Consider the following 8,418-nt stretch of genomic DNA (forward strand, 5'->3'; position numbering starts at 1 on the left):
TAATTTCACAAATATTGCAGTATTTTTTCTGTGCCAGGCAGTGCTAGATAGATATTTTTTAAAGAACTAAAAAACAGGTAATTAGTTTCCTCCCTCCTGTCTTTCAAGAAAACATGAGAGCATACTAATCAGAATGCCAGAGCTAGGACTACCTTTTTAAAAAATATATTTTTATTGATTTCAGAGAGGAAGGGAGGAGAGACAGAAACATCAATGATGACAGAGAATCATTAATCGGCTGCCTCCTGCATGCCCCCTACTGGGGATTAAGCCCAAAACCTGGGCATGTCCCCTGACAGGAATTGAACTATGACCTGGTTCATAAGTCAAAGCTCAACCACTGAGCAACACAGGCTGGGCACTAGGACCCTTGATGCTCACACAGCCCAACATTCTCATTCAACTAAGAAAATGGAGGCCTGGAGAGGGGACAGGATTGGACCAGAGTTACATAAGAACTGAAAGCCTCAGAATCACTACCAGTGAGTGCTTTCTTTCTATGCCACATACTGTCCTGTTGTGTTGAAAGATGGGCAGGCAGGGAGGGGCAGAAATGGACCCTAGCATATACTGAGTGCCTATTAGTCAGGTGCTTTCACATATCTTATCTCATTTGTTCTTCATAATGAGCTCTCAAAGTAGGCATAATTATCCTCATTTTACAAATAAGGAAACCAAAGCCCTGAGAAGCTAAGAAACTGGTACATGAGGCTTCAGATGCAGGCCTGTCTGACTTCCAAACCAGAGGTCGTACCCTCCATACTGCAAAAGAAGATCAATTTTAAAAGGGAGACTGGGCTATGTCGCAGAGAACCTCGAAGGCAATATTTCCCATTGATGAAATTTGTCTCTCAACCCTGGATATTATCACTGCAATAATAACCATCAAAAAGCCTATCCCCTCCTTATCCAACACAGGTTCTAGCCCTTATGTGCCACCAACTTTGGATTTTCCTTTTAATCCACAGAGCAGGATGGTTATCGGAGGGCACCAATCTCTGACAGCCATTTACAGTTTCTGCCGGGAGAGAACAGAACCACTCACACATGCTGCTGCCAGACCGATAGGTACCTGCCACATGAGCACAGGCCAGTGTAAGGACCCAACCATGAGGTGCCCTCCCCACCATGCCCCTAGGTCACCAGCACAAAACTGGTGGTGATGAGAGAAGCCAGCATCAGGGTGGTTGGTCCCCAAAAGTCCCCTATGTTCTAGAGCACATGTGTCAAACACAAGGCCCACGGGCCAAATCCAGCCCGCCAGGCCTTGCAATGTGGCCCGCACCGCGCTGTCATCACTGCACTCCGCTGTCAGTTTATGACATTGTCAGTTTATGACTGTTCAGTAAACCATTCGGCCCGCGATTTAGGCTGGATTTTAGATTTTGGCCCCTTCTCTGATTGAGTTCGACACCCCTATTCTAGAGTGAAGACAAATGCAGACCAATACAGGGGAAGCCTCCTCCTGCCTTCTCTGCTGGCCATGCAACACAGGTGGGAGGAATGGCAGTGCGGATTGGTCTAACTGCCAGGGGTAAAGGCACTGTACAATGAAAGGTCACACTCGGGATACCCTTCTGCCTAGGAGGGAGCCCCGCCATCTTGCTTTCTTCTCTCTGCTCCTGTAAGAATCTAATTCGCCTTTTAGTGGGGTACAATTAGAGTTTGTACTTGAATCAGCAGGGAGATTCCATAAGGCTCGAGCCTAAGCTTCATGCTCCAGTTCAGAGTCCTCACTGGAGCTGGGGACTAAAGGTCAGCAAACAATGAAATTTTCCTCCTCCCATTGAACCTTGCCATGGCTCCCTTCGGAGCCTGACAGTGATGAGCACTCATCTTTTGGGGATTTCCTACCACACACCTGATCCCAAACTCAAACAAGAACATGGTCTAGAAATCTCCTCCTCTTCAGACCCCCAGTTCCCGAATCCAACCTGCCCATCAACACAGTCAAGGGAGGCTCATGACTTTACAAGGAGGTGCTCACTCTGTAAGCACAGCTCCATCCTACCTTCACAAGGCCCCTCGGAGGCACACAGGGCAGGTGCATGATGCTCGTTTTGCGAAAGAGAAAAAGACTCTCCCAGATGATACAGGGGAAGAAGCCTCTGAACCCTCATTCCTGTTCTGGCCCCTAACCAGGCGGCCATACCGGGTTTATGGAGACCACCGCTGTTAAGATTTCCAGCAGCTTCTGGGGTCAGGAGCCGCCAGCAAGCCAGGAGGACTCTTCAAGCTTCACACTAACTCATCTTCAAGCACACACGTTTCTCAACAGCTGCTCATCGAATGAAAGCCAAGCACCCCCCAACCTAGGCATGGCCCCTGCAACAGCAACAGGAGAAGTCCCCGAGGTGTGAAAAATGGTTAAGTCCTACTTACGGGATGGCGTGGCACAGGGGGGAGGGGGGAAGCGCCAGCCTAGCAACCAGGACAGCTGAGACCCAAGTTCGTCTCAGGAAAAGCACAGGGAGGCCTGGCAGGCCATTCTGGCCCAGAGGCAACCCTCGAAGCCTCCAGGACCCTCGGAAAGCCCAAAACTCCTACTTCCACCCAAACCCTGCTGGACGGCGGCAGCGAAGGCAGCGCTCCCTTCTCCGGGACCACTCACCTCCGCTCGCCGCTCCCCGCTCCCCGCTCCCCGGCTTCCGGACGGGAGCACCGGGGCCCCGCCCCGCCCGCAGGTCTCCCCGCCCCGCCCCCTGCACCTGTGGTTCCCTCGGGCACCGGCTCTCCGGCCGCTCCGGCCTCCCCGCAGCCACCTCCCACCGGCACCCCGTGACCCCCCCCCCCCCGGCCCCTCCGCCCCCCGCCCGCCCTGCAGCCCCTCAGCCCCCCGAACTGCCTCCGCGCCCAAAGGCGGGCCTTTCCCCATCGCCATCCCTGCGCCCGCCGCCCTTCAGACGGAGCCCTGACAGGACCGGCGCGCCGAAGGCCCCCGACCCCGGCCTGGCGCCCCTAAGCCCGCCCGACAGAACCCCCTTCCCCGGGCCCGCCTCCCGCGCCGAGGCCCCTCCCGGCCCAGCGGCCCCTCCCGGCCCCGCCTCCCGCACCTGCAGCTCCTCCAGCCCGGCCCTCAGGGCCCCGCCCCGCCGCGGGCGCTCTCCTCACCGCCCGCTCTCGCCGCCGCTGCCGCCGCCGCCGCAGTCACGGCCGGTCACCTTGACGCGGGCCGCAGTGGCTGCCGCCGCCTCCTCATGGCCCTGGGAGCGGCCCAGGCGGCAGCGGCGCCTTCGCTCGGAGGCCGGGGACGGGCCGGGCCGGGGCCGGGCCGGGCGCAGCTGGAGCGCAGGCCGACGCGGGAGCGGAGAGGGTGCCCAGCCGCAGTAGAAACCGTCCGCTCCTAGACCTGAGCGGCGGGCCGCCCAGCCAATCGGTGGACAGCTCTCGACCAGCTCCCCCAATCAGCTGGCCGCAGAGGCGGAGACACGCAAATCGGCCGGCTTGGGCTCGCCAGTGCGCAGCCGCTGCGGCCGTGGTCCTCTCCGGACTCGGCCTCTGCTCGGGTCGGTGGACACTCGTCAGCCCCTCCGCTGCCCGCACGCCCGCTCAGCCCCGCCACACCCTTCCCCTTCGTAGAAATAGCACCTCGCACGTCGCTCTCCAGACATCATTCCAAGCCTCAAGCAAATCCCCCTAAAATCCCTACCTGGGATTTACCGTTTGCAACAAAAAAAAAATGGTTTTGTGAGAGACACCTCGATGCCCATTCTTTACAACTCGGAGACAGGCACAGAACCCGGAACGTCAGAGCCATAAGAAACCTCCAAGAGCCTCCAGTCCAACCCACTTATTTTACAGCTGGGCAAAATAAGGCCCCATGAGGCAAAGGGACTTGCCCCAGATCACACGGGTGCAGAAGGGGGGAATGAGCCTGCCTCTTGTCTCCCTGCTCCCAAATCCCTTACTCAGTGCCAGGTGCCATGAGGTGAACAGAGAGGTGTAGTCATTTGTTTAAAGTCGCAGAGATAATAAGTTGCAAACAGGTCAGTGAAGTTTTGGAAATCCGGAAACACACACACACACACACACACACACACACACACACCTCTGTTCTGCCTCTAGGTCCGGCCTTCCCCTGAATGATCCTTGGACCCATCGACAAGTAGAAAACCCTTTAAACAACTTTTAAATTTATTTTACAATAACATCAGAGAATGGAAAGATTTTAGTTACTATGCTTCCGAAAGCTGATGGAAAGAAAAAAAAAGAAACAAACAAGGAATAAAATCAGTAGAAATGAAGCCATTTCTAAGTCTTCAGAGATCTCTGAGGAAATTTTCTACCATTTCACATTAACAAATGAATAATCATCAGAAAAGATAATTCAGTTTCGCCCACTGTTGAAGCGTGTGGTGCTGGAGGAGTGGGCAGCTCTCAGCATCTCCTGAGTCCCTCTCAATGAGGGGAAGGACCTTTTGGATCACAGGTGGAGAGAAGAATTGGAGAAGTCGCCAAGGGGGATCCTCCAGGCCAGCTGCCTCCGCTCAGATTTGTACTTCCTGGCGAACAGCCACACTTTGGGGCAGTTCAAGGAGCTATTTTCATTAGCGGTGCTGATTACCAAGGCCCCCATAGCCCCTGCCTTGCAATGTCCACGGCCTTGTGTGACCCCCTTCACTGAGTGTGGAAGGATTTAGGATGTATGTGATTATGTTATATAAGATTATAATCCATCTTGCCATTAGACTCTCCTTTGCTGGCTTTGAAGATGTAAGTTGCCATGTAGTGAGTGAGCTGCTCTCTGGAGAAGATCACTCAGTAAGGAGTCTCTGGCCAACAGCCAGCAAGAGGCCGGGCCCTCCGTGCAGCCGCCTGCAGGAACTGAATGATGCCGGCAATCATCTGAGCTCAGACACGGATCCTTGCCATCTAGCCTCAGATGAGTCTGCATCCCTGGCCAGCACCTGGAGATGCTTGTGAGATCCTGAGGCAGAGGGCCCAGTTACACGGTGCCAGACTCTTGACACACAGAAACGGAGGTTGTAAATGCATGTTGTTTTAAGCTGCTAAGCCTGTGATAAAAATGTTACATCGCCACAGATGACTAATACGGAGGCACAACCCACCCTATCCTGGTGCCCAAGAGACAGCTTCTGGGCAGAGGCCAACAAGCCCCCAGGTGCAACAAGGATTCTAGAATGTAGTGCTCCTCCAGATCCCGGCGTCAGGAGGCAAAGGAGAGGGTATACAAAAGAACACCGTCACTGGGACACAGTAACAGTGGCAATAGTGAGGTGGCCCCAAGGTGAATCATCAGCATGGGCAGCTGGGGGAGACTGGAAGAGCAGGCGTTGAGAGTGAAATTTTCAATGTGGTCAGTTCCCGGAAATAATGCTGGCTTTGTCACTTCCCAGCCAGGTGGCCTTACACTGGGTCCAAACCTCTCTAAACCTGTTTTCTCAGTTAAAAGGATGTAATCATCAGAGTGCCTACCATGTAAGGTTCTCCTGAGAAAGTGAGTTAGCCCTCGAGTGGCCATGAGAATGCACCTTGCAGACCTCCAACTATTGGGAGCTCACTTGACCAAGGGCCCAGCTGCTGACCTCTGAAACCCGTAACACATTTGCACTGAGGCAACACTACAAATGGGCTGCACCCAATGCCAGACATGGCAGGGACTCTAAGGTGGACAGGTCCCTGGGTGATAATGGGATTCCTCTGATGATTTCCATACACTCCCTTTCCTCTCTTCTTCACTTAGAGTCAAGTTTGCATCCCAGTCTGGTGGCTCTCTCAACCCTCTTCAGCCCCCTGACCATTTATTTCCCTATATTAAATTCTGTGTGGCATTTGCTTCCCCCTCCTATGGTCTCCCGTGTATCATCACAGAGGCTGGACACTTAGGAGAACTCCATTTCCCAGCATTCCTTGCTACAAAGGTTACTATTAAAGTCCATCACTGAAAAGTACATCCACTCTTGTTACTTGCAGTAGTTATGCCCTATCAAATCATTGTGAACACTAATGAAATCATTGTTCCTAGGGTACATACAGGGTTACTAGGTTCCTGTGAGGCTCTGCACAACATTGTTGGGAATCAATTCAAACATAGCCTTCTTTTATGTGTGCTTCTGTTTAAAGACACCTTGATTATATATTGTCGATTCCTTAACATTGAACTCACGACCAACAGCTCTCTAACCAAATTTATCTAACATATGCATTTTCTCTGTAAGGCATCTCACAATTTTCCTTTGCTTGGGAACACCAGACAGCACTTCAGCACTGTGCTTGGGGGTCATTTTAAACAGAGAAATCACCAACAAAACAAACAAACAAACAAAAAACACTCGAAAAAAGTGGCATTAAATAGGTTGCTAAAAGGACACTTGTTTACAGTATGAGAGTTTGTTTGACCTCTGCTGGGAACGTGGTTCATCAGCACCTGATACTTCCTGGGGAAAATATTTCCGCAAGTAAAATTGTGGAGAGGGGCTGGGTCTACCTTCAGGGTGAAACACTCTCACACAGGGCCTGCAGCCATATCTGACTGCAGTTGGACATGGGGCCATACAACACAGCTTGAGGCAGGAGGTTCCTGGAGGCCCATTCTGGGGATCGGAGGGGAAGAAGGCAATGAGTAGTTTCGTTACGGAACACCTAACAGCATTCCCATGTCACCAGAAGCCCAGCCAGAGTCCAGCAGGCAGGAAGGGGTGAGTGAGGCCAGAGTGTGGGGAGGCAGTTGTGTTGAAAGAACAGAGGAAGTGAGAGGAAGCCAGCAAATGGCCCCTCTGCAAATAAGATACACACAGGACAAGAACCTCTTTGCCCAGCTGAGAGCGCCAGTGCCAGGGGGGCCAGGAAAGCCTGAGTGCCCTGGAGAGGAGAATGGGCCACCCAGGGAGAGGATGCTCAAGGAGAGATCTGTGTGAGGCCTCAGGAAATTCAGATGCCAGGGTCCATTCTCAGAGTCCAGAGCTCCCACATTCAAGGTCCCTTTCGAGACTCACTAATATTTGGCCATGTAAGTGGAGAAAGGGAAGGAGCTGAAGGGTTAAAAAAAAATAACAGAAAACCTGAAAACAGCTCCAGGGAGCCGGGTGTGCGATGACTAGAACTTCTGGCAGAGACAGGCTACTCAAAATAACAGTCTCACAAAAGTCATCTGTTTGCCAAAGAAGTGTTCTTCCAAGTTATGGATTCCACCACCTCAATTCCAACAGAATTCTGTCGGATACATGTCTCATGTTTCTGAAAACCCCGGAGTGGAGGGAGGTGAGCAGACAGATGTCCTCCTGGTCAGCGGGTGGGAAAAACAGCCGAGTCACAGAGTCAGATTAAGTCTAGAAAAGCCCCAAGAGAGGGCGAGGAGCCAGACCGCTGTCTTTGCCTATTTGCAGTGTGCTGGGGTCCTATGGACAAGAACCAAGAACCAAGAGCCTAACTCCAGGCAGGTGGCTTTTGTGCTCAGGAGGGGGGACTTTCTAGCATGGACAGCTGTCAACTATGCAGTCCTTGGGAGGCAGCCAGCTTCCCCGGCAGGTAGGAACTGGAGAGAACTTCCATAGACGACTGCAGAGTCCCAGCATTGGGGGTCAGGGAGTAGACAGCCTGGGTGGTCCCTTCCCACTCTTACAAGAGTGAAAGGGTCTTCCCCTCCATGTTAAGCACTCTGGGAAAGGGGGAACAATTCAGAATGACTTCTCCTCCGATTTGCACGTTTTATTTTATTAAATATATTTCTTTATTGATTTCAGAGAGGAAGAGAGAGGGATAGAAACATCAGTGATGAGAATCATTGATTGGCTGTCTCCTGCATGCCACCTACTGGAGATGGAGCCTGCAGCCCGGGCACGTGCTCTGGGTCTGAGACCTCCCAGTCCACATGCTGATGCTCTATCCACTGAGCCAAACCAGCCAGGGCCAATTTGCACATTTTCAAGCACTCACACACATTCACATGGCACCTGAAGGTGGAACAAATTTGCAATCCGTTCTAACTCAGGGGCTTGGGCCACTCGCGGCCACTAGTGGGGCCCAGTGAGTACGACATGGACAGATCTTGTGTGGGGACACAAAGAATGTTCAAGGGCTGATCAGAGTGCCAAGACTGAGGCTAAAAGGGATGAAGAAATGTTTTGAGTGCCAGGACCTCACTGTCTTCCCAGCAAAGCTTGGGGTGGGCTTGTCTACATAGCTGGAGGAGACAGCACAACCACCAGCAACACTGAGCTGGCTGCCTCTAAAGGAATGTCGCTCTCCCTAGAGGACCAGCCAGACTGATTAGAGCCAAGCTCCATTAGGGCAGAGGTAGGAGCAAAAGAAGTCCTAGTAAACAAGCCCTTTCAAAGATGAGGCCAGGGACCTCATCTGAGTTGGAGAGGAAAGAGAGGCAGTTCTGGTCCTGCTACATACAACACAGCTTGGGGCAGGAGGTTCCTGGCAGGGTACTCAGGGGTGAATGCATTATAC

The 8,418-nt window shown here is 52.6% G+C and overlaps 1 protein-coding gene across 9 annotated transcripts in view; it reads right to left on the reverse strand.

Annotated features, from left to right (window-relative positions):
- The window catches only part of RALGPS1 (Ral GEF with PH domain and SH3 binding motif 1), a 241,292-nt gene that overhangs the window by 210,587 nt on the left and 22,287 nt on the right, over nucleotides 1–8,418 (reverse strand). For 5 of the 9 annotated variants that reach the window (XM_084898366.1, XM_084898364.1, XM_084898363.1 and 2 more), the window contains exon 1: nucleotides 3,054–3,330. The exons of 1 other annotated variant lie outside the window; for it this stretch is intronic. The gene's annotated coding sequence lies outside the window, so the exon portion shown is untranslated. Of the gene's footprint in view, nucleotides 1–3,053; nucleotides 3,352–8,418 lie in introns of those variants that run through there. 3 more of the 9 variants (XM_084898365.1, XM_084898360.1, XM_084898367.1) reach the window with 2 other exon arrangements.

The sequence above is a fragment of the Pipistrellus hanaki genome (assembly GCF_964339955.1).
Source record: "Pipistrellus hanaki genome assembly, chromosome: 11".
NCBI classification, from domain to species: Eukaryota; Metazoa; Chordata; class Mammalia; order Chiroptera; family Vespertilionidae; genus Pipistrellus; species Pipistrellus hanaki.